At 33.1% G+C, this 22,002-nt stretch overlaps 1 protein-coding gene across 3 annotated transcripts in view; it reads left to right on the top strand.

Moving 5' to 3' along the window:
- The first annotated feature begins 18,231 nt into the window (after positions 1 to 18,231).
- Positions 18,232 to 22,002, top strand: part of LOC144855278 (plexin-A4-like) — a 103,704-nt gene continuing 99,933 nt past the window's right edge. Inside the window, exon 1 of one of the 3 annotated variants that reach the window (XM_078713086.1) lies at positions 18,232 to 18,362. The gene's annotated coding sequence lies outside the window, so the exon portion shown is untranslated. The remainder of the gene's footprint in view (positions 18,363 to 22,002) is intronic. The other 2 variants (XM_078713088.1, XM_078713087.1) reach the window with 2 other exon arrangements.

The following is a 22,002-nucleotide window of genomic DNA, read 5'->3' as shown; positions in this document are numbered from 1 at the left end:
ATCCCTATTAAGGGGACACTTTGTTGGGTCGGTATTAAAGGGGACACTTGGCGAGTTCAGTAGAATTCTTTCTATGAGACAACAATATTCAATGGATAGATAATTATGGAAACACTTTTATGCCCAATTTGTAGGGGACATTCCTGTTAAGGGGACACTTTCCCGAAGGTGTCCCTTAATATGGGTTACACTGAAAGGCAACCCACTAGATATTTGTAACATAATTGTTTGTGTTAGAAATTACCTAATATCTAATATGATCCACCGGAAATAGAAAGTGAAATCATGTTTATTGCTTTTTGATTTTCAAGTTTTGTCAATATTAGATTCCTGTAAGAATTCTTAATTAACATCCAATATATATGTTATTGAACTATAGGTTGTTCACCTTGCTTTCATCTTGTTTTTACATTGTTTAATAATAAAAAAAAAAGGCATATCAGAACATAAATCATAAAAGAACTATTTGAATAACAACAATTTTTGTATGCAATAAATTTTAATTGTATTGTTTTCTTTTTGAATTATTCCTTGAAAATAGAAGCAATTTTGTATTTATTATAACAAATACTTTTGCTTTGTCCATTGTAATTAACTTTTTAAATTAATGAAATTGAAAATTAATTAATTTAACTTACCTATTTATATATTTGAGATTTTGTTTCTATAGTGTATAAATATCAAAACAAGTTATGGAAAGCGAAACATGTGTAATAAAATAGAACTCCTCCTTCGGGCACTCCTTCAGGAGACACCCCTCTTCAGGGGACACACCTCTTCAGGAGACACCCCTCTTCAGGAGACACCCCTATTCAGGAGACACCCCTTTTCAGGGGACACCTCTCTTCATGTGACACCTCTCTTCAGACGACACCCCTCATGGCCAACCCCTAATCAGGGGACACGCCTATTAAGTGAACATTTTAATGTTTTTTTCGCATCAATGCGTAGCTTCTGCGTCGTCATCGTTATTCTGGTTGATTTGTTTTCTTTGCCGCTTTGTATAAAGGTCAATATAATCGCTATCCACCTCCTTGGTCACTGACCTCAAATAAGATACATCAACTTGTGATATCCACAAATTACCTATTGTTATAATTATCATGTCACACTTTTAGTTTGTCTGTTACACAGTGGTAATGCCGTGATAATTATGATAAAGTGTCTAAAATTGTGGTATTCATTATCCTCGCGACGTTGACATCACACGTGTATTAAGTGAGGAATCTCCTAATAGCGTTTTCACACATTGTTTTCGTGAACCAAGCTATCAGCCTGGATTATGGACAATTATACTATTGTTATTTGTTATATCTTGGTATTTTAGTCAGTGGTTTTGGTCTTGTCAGCGTGGTTGGTTTAGAAAATGAAACATAGCCTTTATATTTGACTTTTTACAACCTATACTGTTTTGTTTTCATCACGCACACCAATTTTAATTAGTTTTGTTTGTTGATAAAATTCTGTAGTAGGTTTATCTCTCTGTTTCACTATTGCACTTTTATTCTGCTTGTATTCAAGTCTTATAGGTCTTCCCACTCGCACATGATTTTACATATTTTTTTTTTTATACATTTGCATGCAATCAAAGGTGTTCAACATTTGCGGTTATTTTGAAATTTGCGGTAGATATGATTTTAAATTTGTGATAATGTTTACCTTTGTCGGCTCTACTCTCCTCCCCTATTCCCCCATCTAACCGAGACCTGCTTATGCAAATATATTTATTTTATTAAAGTAGAACCTCTATTTAAGTTGAAACTTTTAGGAACAAAGTGTCCCCTTAAGGCATAGTGATAAAAAGTGTCCTTTGAATAGAGGTGGCCCCTGAATAGAGGTGTCTCCTGAATAGAAGTGTCCCCTGAATAACGATGTCCACTGAATTAGGATGTCCCACGAATAGGAGTGTCCACTGAATAGAGGTGTCCCCTGAATTAGGATGTCCTCTGAATAGAGGTGTTCCCTCAATAGAGGTGTCCCATTAATAGCGGTGTCCCTTGAATAGAGGTGTCCCAAAAGAGGATTGTATGTCAGACCTGCTTTTTATCTTTCTTAATCTTACTAAGAGTTTGTGATGTACTGTACTTACCTTTGAAAACATGACATAAACACAATTATAGTAATAACTCTTCGCTTAGTTTGTATCTTTTTTTTCTAAACGTTTCAAACCATATGGAGACAATACTGATGTTGTTACCCATTGTTCATTTCAATGAAATGTAAAATGCTATTATCTCATGTTGTTATAATGTGTGACTTCACAACTAAACTATGCTTTGTAAATCATTAGTTGCTAATGTCATCTGGCATGATATTATCAAACTTTCATTTTGGGACAGTAATTTATACAAAATATTAATCTTTGTGTGTGTATAAGCCAGGCATTCATGGTTGTGTACATTATTTGGACTGGATTTTATAAATTTTATGTTGTTATTTGTCTACTGTCCTAAAACAAAGTTCACTATTTTGAATGTCATCCGAAATCAGTGCAACTTCCCTATTATTATTTTTTTTAAACTATAAAACTAGCTGATTATGTGTTTATTTACATCTATTCAGGGCAAATCTAGGTTTTTCTAAATGAGATAATAAGAATAATTAGGATAGGAATATTTATAGCATGTTAAAAATAGATATCAAAATTTAGTTTGTAAGGATAGTTTTGCTTGTGGGAAGTGTGTGACCCAAGTGCTACACCTCAGACCCCCACCCTGCTATATCCCATTAAACAAATGAGGCCAAACTTAATTCGGGGGACACTCTGATTATTGAGGTCCCCTAATTTTGTTTTTACTGTTAAGATAAACATAGAACTAAGACAGTCATGTCAGTTATTAATAGAAATTATTTATGATAATTAATTATTATATGGCAATTCTATTTAACCTCAAATGACTCAACTTAAAAAAATTGGCAAATTTATTTAATAAAACTACATATTATTCCCATTAATGTCATATTTGATTGAAACGCATTAAGTTTCATAGTTAAAATTATTAATATTGTAAACAACATGTGATCATAAAATCATCCCTTCCTATGTAATTAATAATTACTGGTAGTATTTGTAGACAATGTGTCTGGTTTTAGGTAAATGTATATCCATGTGAAAATTATTCTACTGCAGTTACTGCAGTAAACGACATTTTGCTAGCTCTTTAACCTGTTTTGTAATTTTGTATTTAAAAACTTTAAGCCTGTACATACAACAAACTAAGCCGTGTTAATGATGTGATAATTCATTTACATAAACAGGTCTCGTCTAGAAAATGTTTCCTTTTTGATTTGCATTTGACCAAAGGGACAATTCAAATAGAAACTGGAGCCAGAAGCAGTTAGAGTTCCAAGAATATGCACATGTGATATATCATGTGATTACATGTCACATGATCATTCATCTCTTTTACCAACATGTAACAAAATTAAGTTTCAATTTGGAAAAAAAAAATTATGGAAAAAAAAGGTTTTTGTGCAACCTTCCTTATCCTGTTTTCCAAGAATATGCACATGTGATATATCATGTGATGATATGTCACATGATCATTCATCTCTTTTCCCAACATTTAACAAAATTAAGTTTCAATTTGGAAAAAACAAATTATGGAAAAAAAAGGTTTTTGTGCAACCTACCTTATCCTGTTTTCCAAGAATATGCACATGTGATATATCATGTGATTATATGTCACATGATCATTCATCTCTTTTACCAACATTTAACAAAATTAAGTTTCAATTTGGAAAAAAAAAATTATGGAAAAAAAAGGTTTTTGTGCAACCTACCTTATCCTGTTTTCCTAGAATATGCACATGTGATATATCATGTGATGATATGTCACATGATCATTCATCTCTTTTCCCAACATTTAACAAAATTAAGTTTCAATTTGGAAAAAAAAAAATTATGGAAAAAAAAGGTTTTTGTGCAACCTACCTTATCCTGTTTTCCAAGAATATGCACATGTGATATATCATGTGATGATATATCACATGATCATTCATCTCTTTTCCCAACATTTAACAAAGTTTCAATTTGGAAAAAAAAAATTATGGAAAAAAAGGTTTTTGTGCAACCTTCCTTATCCTGTTTTAAAAAAATATTCTTATAAGTGAAAGAACCCCTATTAAGGGGACACCTTCAGGACTCAACAAAGGCTGTAGTATTAAAACCTAGTATATTTCCCCTCGTTCCATTTACACGAAAGTGTCCCCTGAACATGATTCTATACTGTATTCATTATATTGCAAAATGTAAAATAGAAATTTACCAATATTTCATATTTTTTTGGCCATTTTAGCCAGTAGATGTTTTAACTAATAAAATGTTTTGAATGAAAGTGGTTACTCACAAATACTAATCATGTATATTGAATTATGCATTATTCATAAATCACACATTTTTTTACAGAATGACGCCTATTTGCCACAATGTTCTTAATTCATTGTAAAACCTGTCAGCTATTTACATTTTTGTTGTGGTTGTTATAATATTTGAAATATAAGAGTAAATTTGCGGTTAAATATTTTGTTCAATTCATAGAATAATAAATGGCACTTTTTCTGTGGTAATAGATCAAATTTAACATTCAGTAATTCGAACAAAAGATAAGATATTCTAAAAGATGGCACTTATCTGATGGATCATAAATTGTACTCACTAAGTGAACCAACAACACACTTGCGCTCGACTAGTTGCTCATATTTTACGAACTATATAGAACAAATAACATTTATTGATTTTATTTTTATTAATTCCATTTACAATATTTATAGATATTTTTAGCATTTTTATGTCACGCCATTACTATGCACATACCTTTATGAATATTTTACCGTATTCTGTCATTTTTAATACATATTTCATATTCAAATATGTTTTATTGTACATAGGTTTTCTTGACCCACTTATTTAAATTTGTCCCATGCGGTAATCATCACTCAAACTCAGTACTAGATTTGTGAAAAACATTTTTTTCTTTCAATATATGTACTAAATACATCTGTCGCTTTGAATTTAAACAAATTTCCATGAGGTATATTTTTTTAATGTGATAAATAATTTAATTTGTAAAGATAAAATTCAGAAACCCTTTTAAAGTTGAGTTATTCTTCTTTATGCGCATATATTATATTAATGTACATGATATGATAATGAAGAAGTTTGGTTACTGGAAATAAATAAATTAAAATTTGAAGTGACCTAGGAAAGTAAACAAACATATCCTTGGAAATAAAATTTAGACGTATTAGCGAAGGAATTTCACGTTTCCATTTATTGTCCATACCTTGAATGTGATTTATTATATCTTAACCTGGAATTTACACATTTCCTCGAGAATTTACACTTTGCGATTTTCATCTTTTAAGATTTAATCCAGCGTGCGTCCGTATAGTATTTCATCACGCGTGTTTATTCGCAGTTGTCATGCACACCACGAGGGACAATCTATGTTGTATTAAGGGTATATCATCGTTATGCGTTATTTCGTAACTGTTATTACTTGGATTGTGTGTTGCACGGCTTATTGCACCCTTATGTCTACTTAGTGTGCAAACATTAAATGCTAGATTTCGTCCATTTTGAATTCTAATACAAATATTTATATTCAGTTGTCGTCGTCATAATATTTCCCAAGATGTATTGATAAGATGTTTCAAATATTGTTCTGTCAGACAATTTTGAATTCATCTCTCCATTGCATTTCCAAAACTTTTCCACTTTAATCAAACTCTAAACACTGATTTATATGAATGTTTATGAGGAAAATCTTATAAAACATGTTTATTTTAGTACAAAAAAATTCAATGTCAACTGCCTTTTATGGTACCATATCAACATGTTATAAGGTCAATATGGGGTCATTACCATAACATAAAACATGACATGTTACTGTAGTATTATCTCATTTTAATTCTGGTTTTATATTTTTTTTCTCTCCTTTTCTTAGTATTTTCCACCCTATATTCTCAATGCTGTTTTTCCACATTCTACAATATTTGGCCAGTATCATAGAAATATTTGGTAATACAGCATCTCATGTGTATCATATGTGGTGCCTTTTTTATCATAAGGCTAGGTTAAGAGTTGTTATGTTATGGTATAGGATATCATGTGCAACACATGTGATGTATTACCGAATATGCCTATGATATTGGAGAAATCTAGATACCGTACCTAGACATATATATATATATATATTTTTTTTTTTTCTATAATTTTTTTTAAATTTGATTTGTCGATATTACTCTTCTCTGAAATATCTAATTTTCCCTTTAATGTTTGTTGTTCAAGCGATAATGTTTTTTTTTTCCTTTCCGTCGAATTGATTAACTTAATACAAAATAAAGATCAAACATCGACGTGACTTGGTTACAAGAACATGTTCATTTGTTGAACCAAACTAGATATTCACTAAATCGAAGAAACATAAATACTCGAGATTAGTAACTAACTAATTAAACAAAATTTAATTAATACTTAGCATTAGTGTTTGGATATGATTAATAACCTGGTATAAAGACCATGTAAAACTGATTCTACTGCAGTTGCTGCAGTAACTATATTTTGATTTTAAATTCTTTATACAATTATTTAGGAAGCTTTTTCTGACTAATCATAATCATTGTTTTGTTTGCTGCATTGAAACAAATTAAATCATGTGTTATTTCAGTAAAATCAATGTAGTTACTGCAGTAATTACAGTAAATAATCAAGTTGAGTTCTGTATAATTGCCAGTTAAACAATATGGTGTAAAAAAATTAATAATAAATATACTGTAACATATATAGATACAAATAAATTAAAATGGAAATTATAGATATATTTATATATATTGTTTAGTGATCATGTCAAATTTATTTTACTGCAGTAAGTACACTGCATTATATAAATGAACATAGTAGTTACTGCAGTAAAATAATTTAAAAATGATTCCTTATCTATCTGCACATTCTACAACAACCAACAATCATTTTAACTTGTTTTATTTTTGATTATGCATGAGCCAATTAAGGATGGACAAGATTTGATATTTATTTTGAAATTCATAATTGTACCCTTGAGTTTTTGACAGTGTAATGCTATACTCTTAATGTCACACCACTGACAGACCTTTATAGCATGACATTTTAATATTATATGTATGTAATGTATATTACACTACAGTACTCTAGGCCTATGTTATTATACTATGGTCATGAATCTCTATTAAAAGGACACAAGAACTGTACCTTTAGGTGTCCGCAAATTGTCCCCTTAATAGAGATGTTCCCTGATTAGAGGTTGGCTGTCGTATTAAAACATGCATTTCTCCTCAGTAATTTTATTTATTTTCTTATTTTGTTTATTTAATTCAGTCCAAAAAAAAACATGAATGAATTAAAGGACATAAAAGGAGGAAAAAGAAGAATTTCTACCAAAATTGTCCCCCTTAATAGGTCTCCCATGTAATGAATATTGGTGTCCTAAAGAAGGTACTCTACTCTATGTCAAAATAATAATGTTCGTCCCTATATTGTAACATTGGGCCTAAATGATTAAAGGCTAATATGTTAATTAATCTGTTAGATTATTATTATATTATGTTATTTCATCATGTAATAAAATATTACATTTGGTTTCTATATGGAAGATTGATATATTACATATTGTTTTGCGCAGACAAAACATCAACAGCTGTTAAAACAATTGATACAGTTGTAACTAGGCTACCGTTTCAAAATCTAATCAAAAGTGACACAAATATGAGAGGAACAATCTGAAATTAGGCCAATTAATTCAGAATTAGATAGAGCTTGTATCAACCCAGTTTTGCCTTGAATATTAAATGATACATTTACAGTAAGAACTTCTATTAAAGGGACACATTCAGGACCTAACATGGTGTCCTGTTAATGGGTGTGTCCACTTAATTGTGTCCCTTTAATAGTGTTTCCCTCCTTGTTCTTCTCCTGTATATTTTCCCTATGCATGTATTATCCTGTGGGAATGGATTGTCTTGCCATTGTTTGATATGCAATTTTAAATCTCTAATTTTTCTCATTTATGAATTTGTAAATGTGTACACTAAGATTATCAAAGCTAACGACCTCAAACTTTATTTTTGCTACTAAGCGCTGCGTTATGTGTCGGTGTGAAGTTGGTACGCATTGTAAATGTTGGCTACTCCTTTTGTCACAATAAAAGTTGTAAATAAGTAAGTAATTCGTTAAAACTATTGTAATAAAACCTACAGTACAGTAGAACCCGTATTAGAGGGACACCTTAGGGACCCTAAAATGATGATGATTATACATGAAAGTGTCCCCTTAATAGGGGTATCACCTGAATAGGGGTGTCCCTTTAAATAGGGGTGTCCTCTAAATAAGGGTTTCTCAAACGAGGGGTTGTATTGGTATTTAAAAAAATCACAAAAACAAAGTCCCATCTTACACTAGTAGGTTAGAAGTAAAGGGCGACCATGTGTTGTATTTTTGTCCCATGGTATTTTTTTAGAAACATTTTAAGTTCCAATACAAAAACCTTTTAAAATAGTTGATGCAAGTGCATGGTAAAAGATCATGTCACAATTTAATTTTTCTACTGCAGTTACTGCAGCAATTACATTTTTGTTACTGCAGCAACTACATTTTTGTTACTGCAGCAATTACATTTTTGTTCCTGCAGCAATTACATTTTTGTTACTGCAGCAATTACATTTTTGCTTCTGCAGCAACTACATTTTTGTTACTGCAGCAATTACATTTTTGTTTCTGCAGCAACTACATTTTTGTTACTGCAGCAATTACATTTTTGTTACTGCAGCAATTACATTTTTGTTACTGCAGCAACTACATTTTTGTTACTGCAGCAACTACATTTTTGTTACTGCAGCAACTACATTTTTGTTCCTGCAGCAACTACATTTTTGCTTCTGCCGCAACTACATTTTTGTTACTGCAGCAACTACGTTTTTGTTACTGCAGCAATTACATTTTTGTTCCTGCAGCAATTACATTTTTGTTACTGCAGCAATTACATTTTTGCTTCTGCAGCAATTACATTTTTGTTACTGCAGCAATTACATTTTTGTTACTGCAGCAATTACATTTTTGCTTCTGCAGCAACTACATTTTTGTTACTGCAGCAACTACATTTTCGTTCTTGCAGCAACTATATTTTTGCTACTGCAATATATAAGATAAACAAAATGTGGTTACTGCAGTAACTGCAGTAAAATGATGCTGACGGTGGCTAATGGTACCACAAACCTTGATATGGCAGATAAAATGCATAGGCCTATGGATTTTAAAGGTGTTATTGTATATATGTAATGTATAAATGTTTATGAAAAGAAAACAATAAATATATATGTATTATATAAAAATACTAAATGATGATTTATAAACAAAATCGGACCGCAATTCTTCCAAAATCGTCAGTTAAGGTACTAGATGTTTGTGCTTGCTTGTATTATTTAACTTTTAAGTCACAGTGTCTGGATGAAATAATAAATTATTTGTACAAACAAAATATTTTGAATGATTATTATATGTAAAGATGAAATAGAATTACTGTATATGACATCGTCATGCTTCGTTTCACAATGTTGGTATTTTTTCAACACTATGTTTGAGTTCACATTAAATTGTGTCCAGTTATGGATAAACACTGTAATATATGCAATATACGTGATCAGAATGGTAAACCGACACTTAACAATGTCTAGGATTTAAACGGTTCTCAGAATAGCCGATTAATTGCATTTGTCCCGTATCATAGTCAATTTCAGTAATACAGTACATGTATCACACATAGACTATAATACAGGCGGCACATGTGATACATATGTGACGGTATATCACATAATTTGCTATGATAATCAGAACAAATTTGCCATATGTGGAGATACCCATGAGCTTGTATAAGTTGCCAATCTATAAAAGCTCATTATGAGATACAGAGGATCGGGAGCTTTAAAATTAGAGAGATTATTGAACCATTTTGCTGTTTATCATACTGGACATGACTTTAGTGTGAACCATAAAAAAAAATCTAAAATTATTAAGTTAGTATTAGTTTTCATTTCAAGTTACTTTCTTTATATTTGTCATAAACATTGTCTTTCTTGTAAAAATTAATTTTTATTTTCGCTTAATCTTATGTAGAATTTTTCCGTGTGCGTGCGTGTGTGGTTGATTGCTAATTCCACGTGATTAAATATATATTTAACACTTATTTGTATTATGTGTGACAATGAACAATCGTTTGATATTTGTATAACAGATTTTGCATATTGTTTTTAAACTAGAAAAGCTTTCTATAAATATCTCTTTCACTAATAAATTAAAGTGGTATAATTTGAGTAGTTTGTTATTGTTTTACTCCTAAAAGATGTTTTGATTTAATGTCCCATTAGATACAAACTGCAGTAGCGCCAAATCGCAAGCATGGTTGCATTCGGAATATTAAAGGGAGATCTAAATAGGAGTGTCCCCTGAAGAGGGGTGTCGCATATAAATGGTCTTTATCTGGAGGAAGGCGGGGACAACCCGTTTGTGCAAAAAGTTGTACAAAATCTAAAAGTCCCTGTTTCATCAGAAGACACCTGCGTCCACCCTAAGACACCTGCGTCCACCCTAAGACATCTGTGTCCACCCGAAGACATCTGCGTCCACCCGAAAACATCTGCGTCCACCCGAAGTCATATGCGTCCACCCGAAGACATCTGCGTCCACCCGAAGACGTCTGCGTCCACCCTAAGACATCTGTGTCCACCCGAAGACATCTGCGTCCACACGAAGACATCTGCGTCCACCATTTGATGTTATAAATGTAATCAATAAATGAAAACCGTAGTGTCAAAGCTATAGGGGACACCAAGCTTCATCTTTCAAGAGACATGATATATCTTAAGATATGTTTACAAAACATTAACCGTACTCGGGCGAAGTGTGAACGGTGTAATTTCATGAACTTATAAGATATGTTTACAAAACATTAACCGAAGTGTGAGTGAGTTTCTTGGGAAAACCCTGGAAAACGCTGTGGCATATGGCAGCTATATTTTATCCACTATTGTTATGCGCTGGCTCGGACAAACGTTTTAAATACATAATCTAGATATAATTTTTTGTAATATTACTGCTTGCAAATAAATATGGTTTTGATATCCCTGCATAGTTACACTAAACGTATTGCTAAAATTGAGTGGATCAATAAACAGCGGTCATTCGGATTTTAGTCGCGTATTAACAAACATTTACGCTCATAAATAAATGTAATTGCCCAGATCAGCTAGAACTCGGGAGACATGAGAGCATTAATCGTTACATTAAATTAACATGCCACCTTTAGCTATAGGCTGATCGTCTGTAGGTAGTTGGTTATTGCATAATTTACGTTTGGTCGTGAAAATGTATAAATTAAGAAAAGGGATATTAAAAGTGCTGTTTTTAATCGTGATACTTAAATAACATATTTTATCTTCAAGTTACCATCCGGCGCAACAGTCACGTGTTGAATAATAGCTGCGCTCGACGTAAATACGTTATTTTGCTTACAACAAATGTTTGTCGGTACTGACATCATCCGCTTCATCTTCATCAGCTTTATCATCATCAGCTTCAGCGTCATCAGCTTCATCTTCATCTCCATCAGCTTCATCTTCAACATCATCAGCTTCATCATCATCATCATCAGCTTCATCATCATTATGAGCTTCATCTTTATCAGCTTCATCTTCTTCACCTTTATCAGCTTCATTTTCTTCACCTTATCAGCTTAATCTTCATCTTTATCAGCTTCATCTTCTTCATCTTTATCAGCTTCATCTTTTTCATCTTCTTCATCATCATCTTCATCATCATCATCATCATCTTCATCCATAGTTGGGTAAAGCCCTTCTCCAGAAATTTCCATTTCTTTTGTCATGTGCCATTCTCATCCAGGTTGCCGTGTTGGTGTATATTTGGAGATTTCATCTCTCCATCCTCTCATTTGTCTTCCTCTCCTTATTCCTTACTCCTTAGAATAAAGCAACTTCTATACTCCCCCGCCCCTCCCTTTATCTCTCATCTCTCTTCATGATGGCACTGTTGGTTACTTGTTTACTGCATAAATGTCTTGCATATTTTTGCTCATGTGTGGTCACTAATTGTGTAGAGCAAACCTTCCATTGAATGGGTCCCCATATATTGATTTGTATATTACAAGGCCCCGACATTTTAGTATATTCCAAGTATATTCAAAGAACCCCTTTGGATCGTCTCATTCAGAAGACGTTCTAATTCAGGGGACACTTTCCCGTGATACAAAGAGGATCTATTGACACCACGTGGCCAACCTCTATTCAGTGAACACCGCTGAGGATACTTTGTTGAATCCCGATGGTGTCAAAGTTTGACGAACGAATAAACCATCTTTCTGATTTGAATATAGGATATTTTCTGAAATGAATGAGAAGAGTAATGTTTTATTAAGCTTTATTAAGATGTGCATCATACATACTGGTAGATATTAACATCAATTCTGTTCGATCACATCTCTTAGGAAACGTAACTTAAGTTATATCTCTACCTGCATATTGTCAAATACAGGTCAGGGCGTGTTATTCTTCTTCACAATTTTATTTTATTGTATTATAAATTAACCTAAATAGTTGCAAAACGTCTGTACGTTGGCGCCTATACAGTACAGTGTCTCGGAGTTTGTCGTATAGTGTTATATTGCCCGTAGTTCCATACGGAACGTTAATAGGACGTGTCCCCCTGAGCACTGTATATGTATAACACTTAATATGTGGTTAGTAAAACCCCTGGGATACCTCTATTTAGAGCCACTTTCCTATAAAAGGATAAGACCAATGTGTGTTAACACTACAGCTAACCGCTATTCAGACGACATGCCTTTTAAGGGGATTTGTCGGTCCCGAAGGTGTCCCCTTATGGTTCTACTTCATATTGTGTTGCGTAGTCGGCAATATTACATTTCGGTGAATGGATATTGATATCCGTACATGTATATTGTGACGTTTGACTTAATTCTTTCTGTAAATTTGTGTGCCTCTTTGTTGACACTATCAACTCATTGACGGCCAATTGTCTGGCGTGGTTCACTGCCCTTTGGGGATCAACAATTACACGCAGAACTCGAGCGTTTAATATTTATCGATCCTTATCGATTTCAGTTATTTGTTTCGGAAAAGAGTAGACAATGTATCAATTTGTGAGCGCGGTGATGTACATTAACTTGATTATGATTTAGTGAAAATAATTGTTCTTGCTATATTAATTGATGTTGACGTTTATTGTTAAAGTTCATGACAGGTTACGATCATTTGAGCTATTGTACTGTTTATAAATTTAATTTCGTTTTGCTTCAACACTTTCAAAAACGGCAAACAAGATGTATTTTGTCTACGCTTGTTTAACGTGTGCGTAATTCTGCGTCTTCGCCGATCATCAAACTTGTCTTGGTGGTGAGTTCAAATCTAGTTATGTGCCAATTTAGATTTAAAAAAAAAATATTAACTATTGTTTTTCTTGCACGTTGCACGTACGTGCTTATATTTTGTTGTCCTTGTGTAAATTATTTCGTTTTGCTCATCAGTCTCACCTTGTGATGTTAGTTTTACTTTTGCTTTTCGTTGCCAACTGTATTTGTTAAGGTTATTTTTGTTGTCCAATGATAGGCCATCGTACTGGCAGCACGTACGTACACGCTACGTACTGAAAATTCGCCTGTGATACGGTACAGGACAGGTAAACAGAGATACAGTACCGTACAGATAGATTCAGGAGTTTCATTTTGCGTATTTTTCTGTTTGTTTTATATTCAGGCCTACTAAACAATATATTCAATTTAAATCAACCTTTATTTGTTGCTCATGGGGAACAATCTTTAACGTGTGCTCGTTACGTTGCGTTTGCGCGGATCATCCAGTTATGGGCCTATCCGAGAGTATATGAAAGAGTCAACGAACTTAACTTGTGTCAACGTCTTTAGTCTGTGTAGCTCATGACTTTCACTTTGTGGTGTTAGTTTTGCTTTTGCAGAACAGTTTCGTTGTTTAGGTTAAGTTGAAAAATACAAATGTACAATTGAATGTACTATCGACAAAATAGTAAGAACACCATTTAACATTAGAGGAATAGATTAAACATACAGTGTGAGAATCGGCTAAAATATAAAATCCAGATGTCATTCTTAGGTGTTGATTTGACTATAAATATTATACAAAACAATATCATCTATGTCATTAAACTCGCTTGGCTTCGGGGTCTATTGAAATTAAACTACCAGTTCATAATTAAACGAACACCATTTTATAATTGGCAAATTACTACTATTGAAATGTTCAAGTAATTCAAATAAGAAAACATCGATAAGAACAATATTGATGTAATGTACATAACTGTAACTGTATACAGTATTGTTTGCCAGAAATGTGATACATTTAGAATATTAGAACACTCGTGAATGGGCTGAATCCTCAGAGAATACGTGATATATCCTGGCAACAGCTTCAATCAACAAATCGACCTGTATTGCTTTAACTTTGATATTGAAACAAACGAAATTAAAATGCATGTTAGTGGGTGTATCGTCACTGTTGTTTGTGTAGACCTCTGAAAACTTGTTACCTTCAGTTTGTTAACTGCTCTCTAGACCTACACTAGTAAACCTTTGGAAATCTTTTCCTCACAAAGTTTGCAAAGACTGTCACTGTTTGGAGAACACCAGCAAACTTTGCCAAATTTTTGTTTGCAAAATCGGAGTTTTCTCTAGTTTGGAAACTAAAGTGTGTAGGCCCCTAGACTGTAAGCTTTTGTCTGCAGTTTGCCGAAGTTTGTCAAAGAAAACTCTGAGATTGCAAACAAAATCTCAGTTTAGACTAAAACTGCAATCTCTACAAAGACTATCATTTGATTCACAAACTAATTTGTTCAGAATAAGCATGGCCTAAACTTCTGCAAACTAGATTTCTGCAGTTTACCACAGTTGGTTACCTGGTCTACACAGTTTGTTCAAGATTGGAAACTAAAGTTTACTAGTGTAAACTTTTGTTTTTTCTGTTTGCCAAAGTTTGTTAACTGGTCTAAAATTAGTAAACTTTGGATAACGTTTCTTGCTGAACTCGTTTGCCACAGTTTGGAGAATACACTAACAAACTGTACCAAAGGTTTGTTTGCAAACTTGAAGTTTGGAAATTAAATTTTCTACAGTGTGCTTCTAGATTCTGTCCTTCTGGAAGATCGCATGACTACAAAGACAGTCAAGGATTCACACATCTGACAAACTAGATTTCTGCAGTTTACCAAAGTTGCTTAACTGTCTACACCGACAAACGTTCTTCCAAAACTTGGTTTTGCTAATGTAGTCTACGCGCATTTTTTGCAAACTCAGAGTTTACAAACTGAAGTTTTGTATACTTCTACAAACCTATTTGCTGAAGTTTTATGAAGTAAACTGGGTTTAAATCTGTCGGTTGACCTGTTTTCCCTGAATATTTGGTACATCAGTGTGATTATTGTTTAACCACAGTACCGCGAAGTAGCTTGCGTCAGGAAGAAGTTGATGATCATAGGCCTACTGTATTTTCAGTACATTTAGGACAGTTTACAATATTCCAAATGGTATTTAGGCCCACTTGATCGAAATAATTTGTATGCATTTTTATCAAAATGAATCTTTGAGATCAGTAATATCGGCATCTTTGTGAACGTTATTTTTAAATCGTTGCAAACTCAAACGAGAATGCTAGATGCCAATGCATTTTTATGATCTTTCGGAATGTTTTAAAACCGTTGTCTTTGAATTTTTATGAATCTAGAACAATAGTTTAATTGAATTAGATGTGACAAGAATATTAGTTCAATGCATAAATTGCGTAGATTGTTACGTATTTTAACCCATCAACATTGTAGTAAGTACCATTGCTTTAAGGCTATGTCTGTTTGATTTATCCCTAAGCATTTCAATTTTATAGATATTGCATGCAAGACAAATTTGGAATAAAAACAAGTTCATATTGCACTAAAAGAGTGTAATGTAGTCCTTTGTTAGATTAACAACTATAGGATTCAGATTGAAGTAGAACATTGATTGACTCAATGAGATTGAAATATAGTTTTTCTTAGAATAAAAAACTATATTCCTTTGTTAGATTAACTACTCGGATTCAGATTGAAGTAGAACATTGACAGACTGACACAATTAGATTGAAATATAGTCTTTACTAAACGAATGAACTAGGATATTAGTCCATTGTTAGATTAACAATTCGGATTCAGATTGAAGTAGAACATTGACTGACTCAATTAGATTGAAATTAGTCTTTCCTAAAAGAATGAAATGTAGTCCTTTATTAGATAAAAAATTAGGCATATGGTGTAGGGTTTATTCTGTGTCCACTTCGATATCTTCGTCTTCGTATTTATTGGTGACTGAGAAACGGATGATGCGTTTGCATGCGTCAACTTGATATATTTTTGTATGTTTCTGATGAATTACAACCAGTCATAATCGCACTACAACACTGACAAAATGCAATTGGAATCTAAGCTAAACTCTATAATTGCTTGCATGACATTTCTGAATCTAAGGTGCACCAGCTCTGCCCTAACCACCAACATTTTAACCACCAACATTTTAGCCAATAGTCTTTCTAGGCCCGTACATATCAACCAATGGTAAACGTCAACGTTGCCATGCACCATTTCTTATGCAATCTTTCCCTGTGGACGCTTTACTCTAGATTTGTACATTTAGGAACATGGCGTATAGGTGTAATTTGTATGTTGAGCACTGACAGCAAGACACGCATAACCTGCACGGTTTATCTGCATTTTATAATAAGCTATGAATTTGTTTCCCATTAATCTGATTTCGTTAATTCGGAGCTTTTGACATAGCTTCATATTAGATCAATGAAAATTATATAATACGTAATAAAAATTAATTAAAGATGTCAATTGGGACTTAACGAATACAGGTAGAATTAAAGGAATATAAACGTATAGTTAATTTGTTCGCAATTTAAGTTTATGTAAATCAAAGTACGACGCACTATTGCAATGACGCACGCGAAACAAGTAATTTGACCTATCACAATCTACCGTTCGGATTACATTGCGTGTACTACTTCCGCGTTGCTAATATCAATCAAGCGTAACGGATTGTAACTAGCGCCATCACAGATATACTTTTTTCTTTAAAATTTACTAAATAAATAGGATAAAATGTTTAGGTAAATTCTTGTAAGTTTTTCTGTTTAATAATGTTCACGTCTTCATAATTAAAATTATGAGTAAACATTGAACAATTAAACGAACGCTTGTTAAGGTAACGTGTGTCCACACAACCGATGTATTTACAGATTTATTAAATTGACTCATTATTATTCATTATTTTGCTCTAACTCAGAGCTATACGTAATGAAATTTATAATCATAATAATCAATGGATGGATATTAATATTTACAATGAGACTGAATACCTTGAAGCCATTTGGGAACGTTCTAATGAGAGTTTTTTTTAAACCAGTATAATCAAGAATAATATTGCTAGGAATAGTAGTTGAATGAGATAGTCTTCTTTTCTTATTTAAGATCAAGGTCCCTTGTCCCCGTTTGACCCACTTGCACTAGATGTCCGCTTGGAGGAATATTGTCACCAATATCATTACCGGCTGCCTGTGTTGAACATATTTATAATTTCTTATGCACATTTTCTTATAAAAGAAGAATATGAATGCATGGAGGGCAAATTATTCATTCAACCTGGAAACGAATAAAAAATAAGCCTGCTAAAGATAGGAAAAATAGGAGGATTAGGCTACTTTAGGAATAAGAAGACAAAAACTGACCATTTTGATGGGTATATGGCCAAAGGCTTGCTTGCTTAACAAACAATTACGTTTGTTTGTAGGCCTACTTTTGTGTTAAATTAGCCTAAATATTTAAAATCTTTCTCCTTTTTAATTTTGAAGACATCTACTGACTTTAATTGAATAAGCAAAACTAAATAACTTACCCTGTTTTTTACTAACAGAGCGCATAGTACCCGCTGCGCGCAAATGTGAAAACATTATGTTTACCGTAATTGTTTATAGAAATTGTGTTTCTTTGTTTTTTGAATTTTTTTTTTACCTTAGTCGGGAGCCCTCTAACGGCCGTATATCTCATGAAGTGATTTCCGGTGTGCGCAGGCGTACTTAAGTTTCTAAGCACGTCGTATGAAAGTTATCACGGTATATTTCTGTTGCATTTGTTATTGAAAGTCTACTTTGAGAAGACGTAAACACGCGTGGAATGGTATATTTTGCTTGGAATATCATGATTAGGCCTATGATTTACTAAAATAGGATTTATTTGATAGAAGGTAAGTAGTATTAAGTTTTACTTTTAAAAACTTGTTTGGAGACCAAATGTCTTACGCCGAAGTGAAATCATTGGTATGTCTTCGGCCCACTCACTGTCGCTCAAAAGGGTAACTGGCCGCATATCATCACACACAGTGAGTGGCCTAAATAATTTGGCATTATTTCATAGAATTTTTCCTCTACCGTTATTACGGAAACCCGGATAGATTTAAAACGGAAACAACAACAACAGACAGACAGACTTTTATTAATTGTTATTATGGTTGTTGTTTGCTTATTCTGTAAGTACAATGCTAGTTTGTGTACAGTAGGAAGAGATAGGCTAGTTTTGTAGGTGTGCGGAATTCCAGCGTGAAGCGGACGTGTCATGACTAAGTAAGACTGATTGTTTGACAGCCGAATTCAACCAATATTCCACAGCAGTTTTTCAGAGTTTATATTTATATTGGAATATTTCTCTCTCTATTAATTTATTGTTCCCACAAATATTGTATGTACAGTATTGATTGATATAACTGCAATAATTTAACCAAATTTACAGTCTTTAGTAACTGTTAGTTAATCTTAGTAACTGGGTTAGTTAGTAACTGTTAGTCAGTAACTGTTAGTTAATCTTAGTAACTGGGTTAGTTAGTAACTGTTAGTTAATCTTAGTAACTGGGTTAGTTAGTAACTGTTAGTCAGTAACTGTTAGTCAAAGTTGGCTTCTGAATACAATGTGAAGTCATGTTATTGGTTGTTTCACAAAGTGACCTAGTTTTGTTTTTATGGAGTGTGTATAACCTGTAACATTAGTAATTTATACCCATATAAATATAGAAGATTAGCAATTTATGATAGTGGAATGTTTCCTGTATAATATATATGTATATTATAATGTTTACTTTAAAATAACGTTTATACTCTTAAAATCTGTATTATTTCCTTAGTTTATCATTGAGTAGAATAATTATGATATGGGATTGTGATGTAGGAGATTCCAGTGTCTGTCTCTCATTTCAATTGCTTGCTGGTTCTTTTCACAGATAAATATCTTAAATTCTTTTTCTTTTTAAAAGTAAATCACATTTCTAACTAAGCATTTAGTCACCATGGCAAGTTAGCTTATCCTACAAATGCAAGGGGTTGTACAGTTTAAAATGTTGGCTTATTATTAATAAATCCCCAGTGCAGGGAGACAGAAAAATAACATCATAGGCAGCAAAAGATAGGAAATGGTTAAAGCTCTGTCTACACTATCAAACTTTATGTGACAAAAAACGTGTTGTGCCCATATATGGACATGATTTCATATTACTACCATATTTAAGGATATCAATGCATACCAATATTTATGCACATCAAACTAGTTTCATAGTGTAGACAGGGCTTAAGAATTACTTCATTTTACAATTTTTAGACCTTGCCCACTTCCCTTATTTAAAAATTCTGAATCTGCCACCGAACATGCTGTTAGAAATGAATAGTTAGTTTATACTGTATCTATTGATCAAGTTTAAAAAAACCAAGTTTATAAAAAAAAAAATTCCTTCCTTTTAATTCATGCTTCACTTCCTTCCAAGGCTGGATTATTATAAAATAAATCCCGCTAACTTTGTATAGGATTAACGCAGGAACGGAAAAAGGCATACTATTAGAACCGGCAGTATTATTTGGGGTCAGTATACGCTCTATTTATAATTCCCAATCTTAGGCTAGGATAGAAGCGCATATCCTTTGGTACTGTACTGATGCTGGAATACATTAGGTTATTATACCAGATACTATAAAAATATATATTGGTTCTATAAAAGATGATTTTTTTCTTTTTGAAAGAGTTATATATTGGTTCTGTTTGTGCCTAACTTACCTGGATAAACCGACATACTGTAGACCTTTTCTTTAAAGAACATAATTCGAAATGTGCTAAAAACTCCTCTAAGATAGTGGTATTGTCTGTAATTACTTTATCCACTAATACTTTTTGAGTTATGTTCTCCACTTGTACAGTAGATGAAAACTTTACCTCTACTTTACAGTACAGGTATGTCGAATTATCCAGGTAGGTGATACTCACAGAATACCAAAATTACTTCTGGTAATATTTGTCTATTTTTCATTCCATTTTTTATTTCAAACTAAAATTCCTGAAGTGGATACAATTGTTTATAAAACAATGTTAATTTATTATCTCAATTAGCGCTTCATTACCCACCCATTATGCTATCTCTTTGTACTCTTCTAGTGAAATATGATGTGAGCAATTTTTTTATGGGTAATGCACAGCTGGCTTTATCTGCTTCGTGACTAAAGTTTAGCCTTTTGTCTATAATTTGAACCTGTTAAAATTTATCAGGCATTATCATTTTTTGACATTAATTCAATTTTTAAACACAAAGTATTGAGAGAGTGAATGTTCGTTTACTTTAGCTACAGTACAGAAAGAAATTACTGCTTCGTATCTACGCGTAGCCTTTCGTAGCCTACGCGTAGGTAGATCGTAGGTCATTGTTCTCTCCTACGATGTATTGTTCGTAGCCTACGATGTATTGTTTGTAACCTACGATGTATTGTTTGTAGCCTACGATGTATTGTTCGTAGCCTACGATGTATTGTTCTCTCCTACGATGTATTGTTCTCTCCTACGATGTATTGTTCGTAGCCTACGATGTATTGTTATGATAATTATCTAGGCGCGCCTACGTAGGGTGGTTCGTAGGGTTGGTAAACACCATTGTTATCGCCTTTAGAAGCATTGACAATGCAAACAAACAATGTATTGTTTGCTAATTAAAATCCTATCTAAAGATAGTAGACGTCAATTTTTGTAGCCGCCCTACGTATCGGTTATCCTAATTTGAACGGAAATCCGCCGACGAAACGACATCGGGCCGGTGGACCTCAGCTCACGTAGAGAGAGTCGAGGCTAGCCTGTTTCGGCGGCCTACACTAAAAATTATTTAATCCTACCTTGGAATACCTACGAATTATAAAAACAACGACACCTAACCCAACAAAATATATGCAAAATAAATATATATTCCATATTAAGATTTAACATAGGCCTGGCTTAGGCCTTTTAAAATGATTACGACATGTGTAAAGAAAAAAGCCCGAACAGAATTTGGAGTGGAAAAAACATGTGAGCAGTTTCAGAGAGAGAGTATTATGTTTCATGTCATGTGACACAAAATCCAGGTACACGATCGTCAGACCGGCAGCCACCCTCTTGTACTAAGTTAAAAAAAAACACGTGAAAGATTGCGGTAAAGCAGAGAGTATCGCGTTTCATGCCATGTGACCAAAAAAACTAGGTCTGTATTAATTACGGTCTTCTGTCGGCAGTCTTTTTGAGCGACCGATTGAACGTTCTGATACTATATTTAGAATGAATTGTTTACGATCTTTTTTTTCTCGGCATCGTTTCTGGATGGACTGGACGTTCGCTACATTAGTTGGCCTGTTCGTTATATTAGTTGGCCTGTTCGTTGCGGTTCACCTGTGTTGGATCGTGTCTCTACGTTTACATCGTGGGAAATTTATATTCGCCGTTGAGTAGGTAAACACGCACGAAGGAAAAGATTACGATTAAAAAATATTATTTATTTTTTAGTAATTTACAACTTGGTCCTCCACCAGTTAAATTTAACACATTAATTT

Source organism: Antedon bifida, chromosome 11 (genome assembly GCF_963402885.1).
Source record: "Antedon bifida chromosome 11, ecAntBifi1.1, whole genome shotgun sequence".
In the NCBI taxonomy this organism is placed as follows: Eukaryota; Metazoa; Echinodermata; class Crinoidea; order Comatulida; family Antedonidae; genus Antedon; species Antedon bifida.
The sequence above is the reverse complement of the archived record's forward strand: the minus strand, read 5'-3'. Positions and strand labels throughout refer to the sequence as shown.